This window comes from Papio anubis, chromosome 13, assembly GCF_008728515.1.
Source record: "Papio anubis isolate 15944 chromosome 13, Panubis1.0, whole genome shotgun sequence".
NCBI classification, from domain to species: Eukaryota; Metazoa; Chordata; class Mammalia; order Primates; family Cercopithecidae; genus Papio; species Papio anubis.
In genome coordinates, this window is record NC_044988.1 from 15,967,145 (window position 1) to 15,982,549 (window position 15,405).

General features: G+C 40.2%; 1 pseudogene; it reads right to left on the reverse strand.

The window, feature by feature from the left end:
- Window positions 1–4,126: 4,126 nt before the first annotated feature.
- Window positions 4,127–6,013, reverse strand: LOC110741455 (annotated as a pseudogene).
- Between the last annotated feature and the right edge of the window lie 9,392 nt (window positions 6,014–15,405).

Sequence of the window (15,405 nt, forward strand, 5' to 3'; positions counted from 1 at the left end):
TTTTCTACTAGGTCTCCCACTAAATTTCTCTTAGTTTAAATCCTGGACACATAGAAGGGATAAAAAGATTTGTCCTTCATCATAACAATAAAAAGTTAAATTATAGGTGAAGAAGTTCTGAAGATAATGTTGTGCCAGCTTGTTAATTCTTTTTCCTAGACCTTGTTAGGAAAATAGGAGGGTCTGGAAAACCACCCTAGCCAGAACTTCATCCCTGCCCACTCCCACTTTTCAATTGTTAAAATGAAACTACTTTCCCTACTTCTTGATTTTTTTTTTTTATGTTTTAAAATAAAGCATGATGAAGGTAATTCTGCCAGAGGAAAGAGGCAAAAGAGGATTTGTGGAAAACAAATGCATTACCCCCTATTCCAAATTACCATGAAGTAGGAACCTGTGGAATCATTTTGTGGGATCTTTGGGAAATGGCAGGAATTCAGCTTACAGGATGAATAGGGGCTGTTCCTTTAGAAGACGTTCTGTGTTTCTGCGGTAGCAAATATACCATGTGATGATAGCCCTGTGAATAGCTGTGTTTATCAAATTCCAAAGCAAATACTCAAGTGAAACTCCACATGAAAGGCCAAACCACAAGCTGGAGGTTCCCCATGGCACTGCCAAATTTGCAAAAATGTCTGTGGTTTGTGTATGTGTGTGTGTTTGAATTACACATCTAGTATAAATGCATCTATTTCTAGTGCCTGCTACATAGAAGCAGAAGAAAGGCTTATCTCTTACCTAATGTTCTGATATCTGTTTATTATCTCATTTCTCTTACCTGATGCTGAGTAGGCAATGATGGGTAGACGTCATGAAGGTTTTGTTGTAGATCCAGCTTCCCTATCCATAGATGTATTGTGTTATGTAACTTCTAACTCTGGCAATATCTGGCAAGAAAGACATAAATATTGAGTTGCAGGGAAATGTTTAGTGTGTAAGGAGTAACTAGCTGATGCGTACATAGGTGTCGTAGATTAGATAATTGTTTGGCAAATATTTACTTTCTTTATCCCCACTACCTCCATGGGAGGAGTGTATTTCCCCACTGTACTGAGGTGGAGTTGGCATTGTGATTTGCTACGGCTAATGGAATACATAGGAAGTGACAGTGTGTGAGTTCTGATTCCAGGCCTTAAGATGCTTTGCATGTGTCCACATGAACCTCTGGAAGCCTTCAGCTTCTTCCCTTGATACGAGCAACCGTCTCTCTAGTAAAGGGTCCAGAATGACCACTTGTGGAATAGAGTTATTCCAGCTGACTTGCAGCCTAAGGAAGAGTGTATTAGTCTTTTCTCATACTACTGTAAAGAAATACCCGAGACTGGGTAACTTATAAAGAAAAGAGATTTTACTGGGTCATGGTTCCATAGGCGATACAGGAGGCATGGCTGGGGAGTCCTCAGGAAACTTACAATCATGGCAGAAGGTGAAAGGGAAGCAGGCACATCTTCACATGGCCAGGGCAGGAGAAAGAGAGGGAGGAGATGCTATATACTTTTAAAAATTATTTATTTATTTATTTATTTACTTACTTATTTATTTTGAGACTGAGTGTTGCTCTTTGTCCAGACTGGAGTACAGTGGTGCAATCTCAGTTCACTGCAACCTCCGTCTCCTGGGTTCAAGCGATTCTCCTGCCTCAGCCTCCCAAGTAGCTGGGACTACAGGTGTGTGCCACCACACCCAGCTAATTTTTGTATTTTTAGTAGAGACGGGGTTTCACTGTGTTTGCCAGGATGGTCTCGATCTCCTGACCTTGTGATTCACCTGCCTCGGCCTCCCAAAGTGCTGGGATTACAGGTGTGAGCCGCTGCGCTCAGCCTATACACTTTTAAACAACCAGATTTTATGAGAACTCTGTCATGAGAACAGCACTAGGGGGATGATGCTAAACTATTAGAAACTGATCTAATTGCCTAATACCAGGCCCCATCTCTAACACTGGGGATTACAATTGAACATGAGATCTGGATGGGGACACAGATCCAAAGCATATCACAGAGCCTTATGCTATAGTCACTGAGTTCTAGGTTGGCTTATTACTCAGCATTATTGTGACAGTTGCTGATTGATATAATAAGTGTATTTCAACTTATGTGCAAATTTCTTTTTCCCTGAGCTTGTGCTTGTACATTAAGTTTGCTTTTATGGTTGCAAATTGGATGAAACAGTTAAAAAAAAAAAAAACCCAATATATGAAAATCAAACCTTTGGTTTATTCAGAGTAGAATTTGTGATGAGAAAGGATGGCTGTCATCTGAGGACAGGATAGAGGACTATGTGTAAGGTTATAGAATGGCTACAAACTAGGCAACTGGACAATTGGGCATGCATCACAAGGAAGATGGGGCAGTTTTTTCATTGCTAGGGATTGCATCTGTTATTTGAATTAGGTAAGTGGCCTGATTGGGAATATGCAATTGAGGAAGAGCCCTATAATGGTTCCTGGTGAAAGGGGAAGATAAGAGTATGGATTTGCTGCTGCCATGTGAAATTGATGGTCTACTGTTCTAAAATGTCTTGTGGGAAGGAAGAGAGCTTAATTTCCTTTAGAGGTAGTTGGATTCACCTGCTTCATGAGGCACTCACTGTATGGCTGACTCACTCTCCAGGCTTAAACCAACAGAATGACATATTTTCTGGGATGCCAACATTTTCCCTGGACCACAAGAGACCAGCAGAGGAAGAGTGGTCTGGGCGGACAGTCAACTCTGACCACATAACAACTCTGCCTTTTTCTTCAGATTGTATGTTCTGGAGGGAAACTGGCAAACATATTTGCCTTTTAGTGTGGACACACCAGCATCTTAGGAAACACATCCAGAATTCAGTCACAAACAAGAAATCCCTCTTCACAGCCCTTTTGGCTGCTGCCAGTCTCCTCGCTTTAGCTGAGTACCAAAGATAGACTGCCAAGCAAGTACTGTAGTACTTCTTTGTGAGGTTGAACTAAAATGTGAAAAAAATCAACCAGTGTTTACAGAATGACTCCCATGTCCTGGGGTAGTTGTTTTAAGTGACTTACTTCATTTGCTCCTCATACAATAACACTATGAGGTAAGTGTTATTGTAACCATTTTACAGATGAAGAAACTGAAACCCACAGTTAATCAACTTACTTCTGGTCACACAGCGATTTGGCAGAACTGTCTCATTGACCCAGGTCTTTTGGTTCTCAATCCAGTCTTCTTTCCATAATGCCCGGAACTTTCCTACAATTTAATTTTTGGCTTAGAAGATACAATTTGGTAGAGAGATGGTGGTTGACTCTGTTAGATACAAATTGCGGGAATGTAAGGGAAGGCAGTTCAGACTGTCTCGTGGAGTGGAAACAAGACATCCTTGGAGCCCTTGTCAGGAGGATAGGTTAAGAAAATGTTGGGGACTTTTCTGTCGGCCTCCAACTTTCTTCAGAGCCTTGAACCTGTATTAGAATAGATATCTGCAGCAGGCAGAAAGAGGGCAGGAGTTTCGTCTGGCCTGTAAGCCTTTTTCTACTACCTGGTTATGGCAGTGAGAAGACTCCTGATATCTGGACAATGGTGACTTCTGTTTGATGAGAACCCATAATACTGCAGAAGCCATTCTAACTGTTAGTGTACATCTGTTTTCTGTTGGTACCTTTGGCAGTCTCAAAGCTGAGAAGGAGGAATGAGCAGACTGAAAATCAGAACAGGCTTTTATTATCAACTCTGCTGTGATTGTTGCAACTTACTTAGCATTCTTCAACTTTGCCTCTCTGTATTGCGAGGAGATTAGATGATATCATTGCTTCTTTCTTCTTTGTAGCAGCAAAAATTTTTTTTAAGATAACATCTGACGTGGAATCTTAAGATGTAATATAGATTCAACTCTTCTGGATGAAGCGAGGATTGGATTAGGTGCCCAATGTGGTCCGAATGTTTGTGTCCGCCCAAAATTCCTGTGTTAAAACCTAATTACCAGTGTGGTAGCAGGAGGTGGGGCCTTTGGGAGGTGATTAGGTCGTGAGAGCATCTCATGCAAGGGATTGGAGCCTTATTATAAAAGAGGCCTTGGAGAGATCCCCTTCTACCATGTCAAGACACAGCAAGAAGGTGCCATCTATGAACCAGAAAGTGGGCCCTCACCCAACAGCAAATCTATTGATGCCTTGATCTTTGACTTCCCAACTTCCAGAGGTATGAGAAATAAGTGTCTGTTGTTTATAAGTCACCCAATCTATGGGGTTTTGTTATGACAGTGTGAAGGGAATAAGACAGACCCAAACGAGGGGCTGTTTGGAAGCCCTTGAGTCACGTATGAGAAACCCAGGGCTTTGTGGATGAGATTTAAAACTGCTGTTCTGGGTGATCTCTTGGGTCTTTTTCAGAATTAATAGCATGGGATTACAGAACATGGTGGTCTGCATTGTCCTCTAACTGTCCTCCAGTGGTCGTTTCTTGGTTATTTCCAAATCTTCCAGCCTTGGGGAATCATCCTTCATTATGTGTTTCTATATTTTTTTAATTGTCAAATGAACTGGCTCGAGCTTCTACCTGTAAGCTTCTCACCACGCTTTCCATCCATATCTGAGGATTCTTAAGGGGTGTCCATATCTCACAGTCATATGTTGCTCCAGTTTTCTGCTTCTGCTAACCACACATTTCCTCTTTTGCAGTTGTCGCTTTCTTCTGCCCATATCAGCTCAACATAAACAGCAGCTGCCTTTGGTTCTTTTCCAAGAACCACTCACATATGGCTGCATGAGCCTTGCTTTTGCTGAAGGTTGGCAATAATGGAGGGTTGGGGGGGTCATGGCACCTTATGCACGGCAAATAATTCAAAATTGGATTTTAGCCATCCCTGTTTTACATAGTCTCACAGCCATAGCTAGTACTGAAAATTTCTTTCAAGGTCATGCCCTCTGGGGCTTTATTCACCAGGGCCTTCTGAAACCCTCCATGACCCCACACAAGGCACAGCCCCAGCAGCTTGGAGCTCAGCCACCTGCAGTCTCTGGTGGGTGGCGAGGGGGAGCAGGGAGTGTCAGATTTGGGGCCTGTTTTCTGGGTTTTCATTTCTGAGCAAACCCATATTAGGGGAAGGGGCTGGATTAACCAGCCGCCCCTCTGCTTTCAGGGTCCAGACAAGGCAGTCACTGGGCAAGCGCTTTTGCTCTGGGGCGCTCCCGTGGCTTCGGAGGGTTTGGCCTCAGAAGCAGGTAGGGGGTGTTACTGGGCTGCATTTCCTACTGGCCGCCGTCCCTCTTCCGCTGGTCCTGCCTCTGCTCCCGCTTGGCTTGTTCTCACAAGGGCAGGTCCATTCCCTCCACACAGTTCAGCACCAGTGCCTTTAACACGGAGCCTCTGTGCTGCTGGTCCTGCAGCCCCCCGAGGACGATGTACAGGGAGCCCACCTGGGCTTGGAAGGGCTTCACCAACTTGGTACAGACAAGAACCTGGTGCCGATCAGATCCATGCTGAGCCATCAGTGTCACTCCGGACTCATCATGTCGTAGAGGTACAACCTGTCAAATGTTCTCAGTGTGACCCCACCAGGAACTTGGCTTGCACTGACCTCCCAGTGGAGGGAATAGGTCCCGGGTTTGGGCAGCATCACTTGCTCCTTCTCTGCCCCCTCCATCTGGGTTGCTGTTGGTCACGTGCCAAGGGGAAAATTTCTTTATGGAAAAGACTGCCTTCCAGGGTGCTGGGTTCCCTCACTGTCTGTACTTTCTTAGATCTCTCCTTCCTTCTGAGGCCATTCACTTCTCAGCTTTCTATGCATGTCCCAATTCTCATTTTTTAAAGTAATAAAAAGGCATTTATTCTTCTCATTCTTCTACTGTTTTCTTCTAGACTACCACCATTGTTCTATCCAAATGGCTCATCAAGGTTTTTTGCTCGACAAAAGACAGTTCTGTTCTTACAAGAAATTCTGCCAAGATCCTTTAAAATAATATTGTCCCTCCTTTCTAATGGTTGGTCATGGAACTATTAATACATGAGGTGTTTCTTGATTTAGCTATAAAGCAGGTGTTTTCTTCCAAGCCTTAATTAAGAGAAATAAGATACCTTTAATTCGAAGATGGATAATTTGGATATTTGTGATTGTTCTGGAATTTTAAACTTTTATTACCTTTACACAAAAAGGAGAAAAAAAAAAAAACAGTAAAGAACACCCATATTCTCTTCACCTGTTGAACAACTTTCATCTCATGGAAAATCCTGTTTTATTTAACTCCCTGCTACTACTTGCAGATGGATCATTTTGAAGCAAATCCAGGACATTGAATCATTTTATTCATAATTTTAGTATGTATCTAAAAGGTAAGGACTCTCTTAAGACAACGTAATCACGTTACCATTGTCGTAAGATTAATAATAATTCCTTAATATCATCAAACAGCTAATTGGTGGTCAAATTCCCCAGATAGGCTAGAAATCTTTTTTTTAAACAATTGTTCAAATCGAAATTAGAATAAAGTTTGTCTATTGCAATTGGTTGATATGTCTCTCAATTCTCTTTTAATTTATAGGCTCTTTCTTCCTCGCTCATTTTTTTTTTTTTTTTTTTTGCAATTTGTTAGTTGAAAAACTTGGGTCATTGGTCCTGTAGAATTTTCACATTCTTGATTTTGCATCCTCAAACTGTCATTTAGTGAGATGCTTGTTCCCCTACATATCTATTAGAAACTGAGTGATCCACAAGCTTCTCTGTATAAGTGGTGGTATCTACTTTCAGAAGGAGACATATATCTGGTTATCTCTCTTTTGGTGATGTTAGGAGCCATTAATGATCATTTTCTGCGTTCATTATTTTACCAGAGTTTGCAAAACTGATGATAATACAATTCAGTAATTCCTTCCTGATTTATAAACTGGAATACTTCTGTAAAGAAATATACTATTCCTCACTAACTATTTGCTTATCCTCAAGTATAGTTGGTATAGGAGAGGCAAAGTATTGCTTGATGCTTTCTTTTTTTTTTTTTTTTTTTTTTTGAGACGGAGTCTTGCTCTGTCACCCAGGCTGGAGTGCTGTGGCCGGATCTCAGCTCACTGCAAGCTCCGCCTCCCGGGTTCCCGCCATTCTCCTACCTCAGCCTCCGGAGTAGCTGGGACTACAGGCGCCCGCCACCTCGCCTGGCTAGTTTTTTTGTATTTTTTTTAGTAGAGACGGGGTTTCACCGTGTTCGCCAGGATGGTCTCGATCTCCTGACCTCGTGATCCGCCCGTCTCGGCCTCCCAAAGTGCTGGGATTACAGGCTTGAGCCACCGCGCCCGGCCTGCTTGATGCTTTCTTTTGATTCATCAGTTTTTGGAATATTAACTTAATTCCCTAACACTCTCCAAAGGTAGCCAGTGAGTATTTATTTTAGAATCATAATGGTCTAATGCATTTAAACACATACAATGTGTTTTAATCCATTGCAGTTATTATTATTACTTTTTGACACAGGATCTCACTGTGTTGCCCAGACTGGAGTCAAGCGATCCTCTTGCTTCGGCTTCCTGAGGAGCTAGGTTATTTAAAAACTTTTTTTTTTTTTTTTTTTTTGAGATGGAGTCTTGGTCTGCTGCCCAGGCTGGAGTGCAGTGGTGATCTCGGCTCACTGCAAGCTCCGCCTCCTGGGTTCACGCCATTCTCCTGCCTCAGCCTCCCGAGTACCTGGGACTACAGGCACCCACCACCACGCCCGGCTAACTTTTTTGTATTTTTAGTAGAGACAGGGTTTCACCGTGTTAGCCAGGATGGTCTTGATCTCCTGACCTTGTGATCCGCCTGCCTCAGCCTCCCAAAGTGCTGGGATTACAGGCTTGAGCCACCACGCCTGGCTAAAAGCTTTTTTAGAGATGGGATCTTACTGTGTCATTCAGGCTGGTCTCAAACTCTTGGCCTCAAGTGATCCTCCCACCTTGGCCTCCCAAAGGGCTGGAATTGCAGGTGTGAGTCACCATGTTCAGCCCATTGCAGTGATGATTAATATTAAATGTTCACATTGTTCTGTCTTTGCCACTGTAATGCTTTTCAAATTGGCTCCTGGACCATTTTGACAATTACAATAGCATGTCATAGTTTTCTTGCTTTCTAGTTTGGCAAAATGTTCCAGGTTCATCTAGAATGGGCCATTTCTTCAAATATAGCTGGTTCCTTTTGGTGGGAAAAGGTATTTAGAAACCACAATCTGAGTGTTAGAGTACTTATTGCTACTAGAATGCTGATTATTTCTAAGCCTTTTCAATGGACACAGCTAGGAAATGCATTTGTGTATTTTTTAATGAGAAAATACATCTTAAGTTTATACTGGTATTTCAAATCGATATTTAGAATCACCAAGTTTTTATTTAACTTGAAAATTTCTTGTTTCTCTTTGCTGAAAATCTTGTATCCTAATGATGTATGTATCACTGGGAGATATATATATATATATTTTAAATTTTTAGCCTATATAAATTTTTATGAGTACATAGTAGGTGTATATATACAGTTTTTTGAGACAGACCTTGCTGTGTCACCCAAGCTGGAGTATAGTGGTGCAGTCTCAGCTCACTGCAACCTCCATCTCTTGGGTTCAAGTGATTCTTCTGCCTCAGCCTCCCGAGTAGCTGGGACTACAGGTGCACGCCACCACGCCTGGCTAATTTTTGTAGAGACAGGGTTTCATCATGTTGGCGAGGCTGGTCTTGAACTCCTGGCCTCAAGTGATCCACCCGACTTGGACTCCCAAAGTGCTGGAGTTACAGGCGTGAGCCACCGTGCCTAGCTGTAAGTGTATATATTTATGGGATATATGAGATGTTTTGATACAGGCATGCAATGTGGAATATGCACATCATGGAGAATGGGTATCTATCCCCTCAAGCATTTATCCCCTAATGCTATTAACATGATTATTTCTTAGTTTGATCTTATAAATAATATTTTCAGAATATTAAATTTAATATGATTACAAACAATGTAATGACTTGTGTTCATTTGGGCTGTTACACTAAAATACCATCAACTGGGTAGCTTATAAGCAACAGAAATTTATTGATCACAGTTTTGGAAGCTGGAAAGTCAAGGCACTGGCAGACTTGATGTCTGGTGAGGGCCCACTTCTTGGTTTATAGACTGTGCCTCTCATTGTGTTCTTATATGGTGGAAGGGGTAAAGAAACTCCCTTGGGCCTCTTTTGTAAGAACACTAATCCCATTCACTAGGGTGGAGCCCTGATCATTTCCTAAGGTCCATCCTTTTAATACCATCACATTGAAGTTTAGATTTCAACACATGAGTTTTGGGAGACACAAACATTCAGACTCTAGAATTACTAAAAATAGTTTCCAAGAAGTTCTTTTTGTCCTTCAGGTATATTCATCTAAGAACGTGCTGTCTGATTTTCATGCTTTAAAATCACTTGAAATAATTTTTCTCTCTATGTTAATGTTACCACTTTAGTACAAAATCTAGGTTAATTTATTTTATCTTGCTTTAAGTTTTTAGAAATTTTTTGCTTAAAATTTATTTTGTACTCTTATAAAATACATACAGCATTCCAAAATCAAATAAGTCCAGCATCTACTTCATCCCCTTTACCCTGTCCGTACCCTACCTCTCCACATTGCTTTGTTTTTAGAGGTGTGTGTGCATGCACGTGTGTGTATTTCTATTCTCTTTCTTCCTTGGATAAATGACATCATTGCATGCATACTTTTCTCCATTTTGCTTTTCTCATTTAACAGTGTTTTCGGAGACATCTGCATAGTGATATAGAAAGATACTCTTTATTCATTTTTACAGCTGCACAGTATTACATCATATTACATTGTATGAATGTATTTATATTTAGCTAGTTTCCTATTTATGGATATTTGGATTGTTTTCTTTTTTTTGCTATTACCGATTGTACTGCAATAGCTAGATAAATCCGATTTTTAATATTTTCTGATTAACAATAATGAAGCTAGTATATTGTTTGAATGTATTTCTGGAAGTCGGTTTGCTCGGTTAAAGGGTAAATATATACGAAACCCTGATGGACATTTCTAATGGTTCTCCAATGGAGTTGTGTCATTTTGCATTTCTACCAGTATGGGTAAAAAATAGTATCCCAGTGTAATTTTAATTTGAATGTAAAAGAAGTTTGAAGAAATCCAGAAGCTTTTACAGTTGTGAGAATTAAGGACCGTCTATCTAGAAAAGTCTTCAAAAGTTCACTGTCTAGAGTTGAGCCATTTCTTGTTTATGAGGAGTGGACATCCAGGTTTCCTATCCTGGCTTTCTTCCACCTGCTCACCACAGGTACAGGTGAACAGTACAGGCATGCCACAGAGGTCTTTCTGTATCACCTCTGAGCCAGGACTGGTGGTTTAAACATATTTTTTTCTTAGTTTTATTGTAAATTGAGATTTTTCTATAGATAGACCATTCTGTTAAATGCTTTTGCCTGCGGACTTGATTTTGTTAGATGTTTTCAATGATAAAATTTAGATTGATTTGGGATTTGAAAACCTGACATATCTATGTGTTTACCTATCCATCTGTCTATCCATTTATCCACCCTAGCTATAGCCACAATGAATTGAGGTGGCCTATACACTATGAGTGAAACAAGATTTTTAAAAGGAAATATCAGGGTAAAAGTTTAAAAATGTGGTAAAGGGGTAGAAAAATAGGGAGAAAAATAAATCATGAAATTCTAAACTGAAAAAGCCATGAATATAAGCTGTGATTTTCAACATGTAGGCTCACAGTAAAACACAGTACATTATGTAACTCTCATTGTATAATGGTAACAATTGTACCAGCTCATTAGAGAAGAGGTACAGTATTTTTTTTTTTTTTTTTTTTTTTTTTTTTTTGAGACGGAGTCTCCCTTTGTTGCCCAGGTTAGAGTACAGTGGCTCAATCTTGGCTCACTGCAACCTCTGCCTCCTGGGTTCACGCCATTCTCCTGCCTCAGCCTCCCATGTAGCTGGGACTACAGGTGCCTGCCACCACGCCCGGCTAATTTTTTGTTGTTTTAGTAGAGATGGAGTTTCACCGTGTTAGCCAGGATGGTCTCGATCTCCTGACCTCGTGATCCGCCCGCCTCAGCCTCCCAAAGAGGTATAGTATTGAAGAAAAGTTAAGGCTGGGTGCAGTGGCTCATGCCTATACTCCTAGCACTTTGGGAGGCCAATGCAGGAGGATTGCTTGAGCCCAGGAGTTCAAGAACAGCCTGGGCAACATACTGAGATTTTGTCTCTATTAAAAATAAAAAAAATTAACCGAGTGTGGTGGTATATGCCTGTAGTCCTAGCTAATCAAGAGGCTGAGGTGGAAGAATCACTTGAGCCCAGGAAGTGAAGGCTGCAGTGAGCTATGACCATGCCACTGCATTCCAGCCTGGTGACAGAGTGAAAACCTGTTTCAAAAAAACAAAAAAAGAAAACAAAAAACCACAAAAAGTTTGGTTGGAAGTTCTGTTTCTAAACCATGGCTAACAAGCTTGTTACAGTCAATCTTCATATACATACATACATGTTACATACATATGCATATATATGTTTGTGTGTGTATTCATCTGTTTGAAGTTTTAAAATATTGTAAGGCTACAAAAAAAAAAAAAAATCCACAAAACAAAAAAACCAGCAGTGAGGATTTGCAGGCCAACATTCCCAGAAAGTAAGGAAGGACAGAGAGGACATTTGGCCCCATGTGACTTTTCCAGTAGAGAAATTTGCTGATTTGCAATTAGTAATGGAGAAGCCAAGAGGCTGAGCAGAAATTTAAATATTCTTATGAGACTAGGATGAAATAATTGGAACTAAAGACCTGCCAAGGAAAAAGAGTCTTAGTAGTCATACCAGGTTTTCATTTGGGATTCTGCAGAACCAAATCTTAAAAATAAATAACCTGGGCCGGGCGCGGTGGCTCACGTCTGTAATCCCAGCACTTGGGGAGGCCAAGGCAGGTGGATCACGAGGTCAGGAGATTGAGACCATCCTGGCCAACATGGTGAAACCCCGTCTCTACTAAAAGTACAAAAAAATTAGCAGGGCATACTTGGGAGGCTGAGGCAGGAGAATGGCGTGAACCCGGGAGGCAGAGCTTGCAGTGAGCTGAGATCACGTCACTGCACTCCAGCCTGGGCAACAGAGCAAGACTCCATCTCAAAAAAAGAATAAATAAAAAAAAATAAAAATAAATAAATAAATAAATAACCTGCAAATAGATCATCCACCGCAGGGACTGCATTTCAGCTCTGATTATCTCCATCCTTGATGCATTAAGAAGATCTTTCTTGTACCCTGGCAGAAGCACACGTCTAGAAGAGAATACATTTGTAATACCTATCACTGTTGTATCCAGAACGTATTGTAAAACACAAAAATTACAGACAATGCAATAGGAAAGTGGGCAAAATACTGGAACAGGCACTGTTCATGAAAGAGGATCAAAATAGCCAAGAAACAGATGAAAAGGTTAACAATCTCACTATAATTCATCATAGAAATGCAAATTTAAATCACAAGCATATACTACATACCTGATAAAATGGCTAACATTAAAAAGTTTGAAATATCAACAGTTGGTAAGAGTGTAGAGCAACTGGAACTTTCTTATAGAACTGGTGAGAGTATGAATTGGTAAAATGCTTTAAAATACTGTTTGACAATATCGACGTGGGCTGCACATTCACACGCCCCTATGACCCAATAATTCACACCCAGGTATAAATTGGGCGACAGAAGCTGGCAACAGAAGCATACATATGGTCCTCTAAAAATCACATAAAATGCTCATAGTGGCATGATTTATAATAGCTCCAAAGTAGAGACAATCCAAATATCCACCAACAGTAGAATAAACTGTGCTGTATGTGTACAGAGACATTACAAAACAATGAAAAAGAAACTACTGTTACAACACAGATGAACTTGACAAACATGTTGCATGAAATAAACTAGACACACAAAAATACATACTGATTTATATAAAGTTTAGAAATACACAATTCTGGCCTGTGGTGTTAGAGATTAGGATAGTGGCTACTTTTGGGGAGGAGGCAGGAGCTGGGAATTGAAGCAGGCATGTTGAAGGTCTTGGGTATTGGACATGGTCTATTTCACAACTTGAGTGTCAATTACATAGGTGTGTTCACTTTGTGATTTAGCTGTACACTTATTTGCACTCTTCTGTAAGTATATTATACTGCAACAAAAAGTTCATGTAAAGGAAAATTCTAAATGAAGATATCTCTCATTGGACTTCATTCCATTTACTAATCACTGTTTTAAATCTACAGATTATGCTATTGACCCCAACATCTTCTAAAAAAATCATCTGTATTTATCAAAGATATCAAGTGGAAAAAGATGTAGAAAGTTAAGAATCCATAATAGAGACCCCAATAGCCAGAAAAATGTGAGCCAATTGGGGATAGACGAAGATTATAAGGAAATAGAACAGTAACAGTAATTCAGTTGAGTTTTCATAGACATGTATTTAACATCAGGCCAAAAATAACATTGTTTTTTAAAAAATTTATTACATTAAAAGTGACAAAGATGTACTTACTGCAGAAAATACAGGAACATAAAAGGAAAAATAACCACATGTAACCAATAATCTTGTCACCCTAAAATAATCTTTATAAACTTTTTGTCGAATGACCTTTCATTTAACACTCTCTTAAAATACATTTACAAAACTTGAATTTAACTTACAGATTAAAAAAAAATTTTTTTTTGTTTATGTCCAATCACATGTGCACTTAAACAGTGCATAAGTTATCTAAACAGAACAGGGACAATCAGCTGTGATGAACTATGAATCGAAGACCTGGCTACTGTAAACACAGAGAGCAGGCACAGAGAAATGGAAGGAGGGACTGTCTCTATCTGTAATCAGAAGACAGATTCCCCTTAGAAAAACATTTTTCTCCACTGTTCAAGTCTTATAATTAAATGTTTTGGAGGGCAGTCATCAGGTAGGTAGGGAATTCTCGGAATTCCCAGAAAATAGCTTCATTTATTTCTCCCACGTTTCTGCATTGTAGATGACAAGTAAGGCAGAACTGGGTGGCATGAAAAAGAAATGGACACTTTTGTTTGCGTGCCAGCTCTGTAAGGATATAGACAGTGCCTGCTCACAGGGCAATTTTCTTTGGTATTTTGTCTGCTTTGGAATCTTCCTTTCCATTGTGTTGTGTTTCAATTGTAGGGTGCACGCCGCAGTCATTGCCTACCAATCCCTGAAGTTTCCAGAGTGTGGGGGAAGCTTAATCACATAAAGCCCAGTGACATTTAGGGAGCCACACTGTTCAGACGTTCTTATCGCTTTCCTCCCCCCATCTCCTTATCCAGGGCACACGGTAACTTGAGATCTGCACTTGAGCAGTCTTTCCTGTTCACACCTGCTCTGCCCTGTCTGGGCACTCAAGTTTGAAGGGAGGGATGTCTGCAGAAGCACCAGCAAGCCCGTGGGAAGCTCGCTTGTGAGGATACTTCTTTAAGGTCCCTAGGCAAGGGGACTGAGTTGGAATAAAAAATGTATACCTGTAAAGCACTTCAAAAAACTCTGACAAAATATATGAATCATGAAATTTACCTTTTTAGCTATTTTAAGTGTTTAATCCAGTGGCATTAAGTGTATTCAAGATGATGTGCAACCATCATCTTGAAACATTCTGAAATTTTTTCATCCTAAAAATTTCAGAATTTCAGAAAAATTCTGAAAGTTTTTCATCATCCTAAAAACCCTATACCCGTTAACACCACTTTCCATTCCCATGTAAGCCATCACCCTTCCCAGCCTCTGGAAACCACCAACCTGGTTTCTGTGTCTATGGATTTGATTATAAAGGATATTTCATAGAAATGGAACCATACAATCAATATGTGGCCTTCTGTATCTGGCTTCTTTCACTTAACATGTTTTTAGGGTTCATGCCTATTGTAGCATATATCAGTATTTCATGCCTTTTTTATGGCTAATATCCCATTGTATGGATATACCACATTTTGTTTATCTATTCATCCGTGATGGGCATTTCGGTCGTTTCCACCCTTTGGCTACTGTAGATGGCACTATTATGAACATTCATGTGCAAGTAGTTGAACACCAGTTTTCAGTTCTTTTGGGTGTATATCTAGGAATAGGATTGATGGGTAATTTGGTAATTCTATGTTAAACTTTTTGAGGAACTGCTAACTATTTTTCACAGTTTTAAAGAACTCTTAAGGCTGGAAATGTTCAACACTGATGCCCACCTCAGCATAAGTTATTAATAGAAACCTAATAGAAAGTAGTTTCAAAGCTTTTCTTCTTCCTATTCTAGTTCCCTTCATGCTTCCCAGTATTCAGTTTCTTCATTTTGTCCCCTGAACTCCAGAGTTTTTCCCGAAGCAAACTGTTCTGGCCTACTTTTTTCTTTGCTGACTGCTATCTCACCATCAAACTTACCTTGTCATA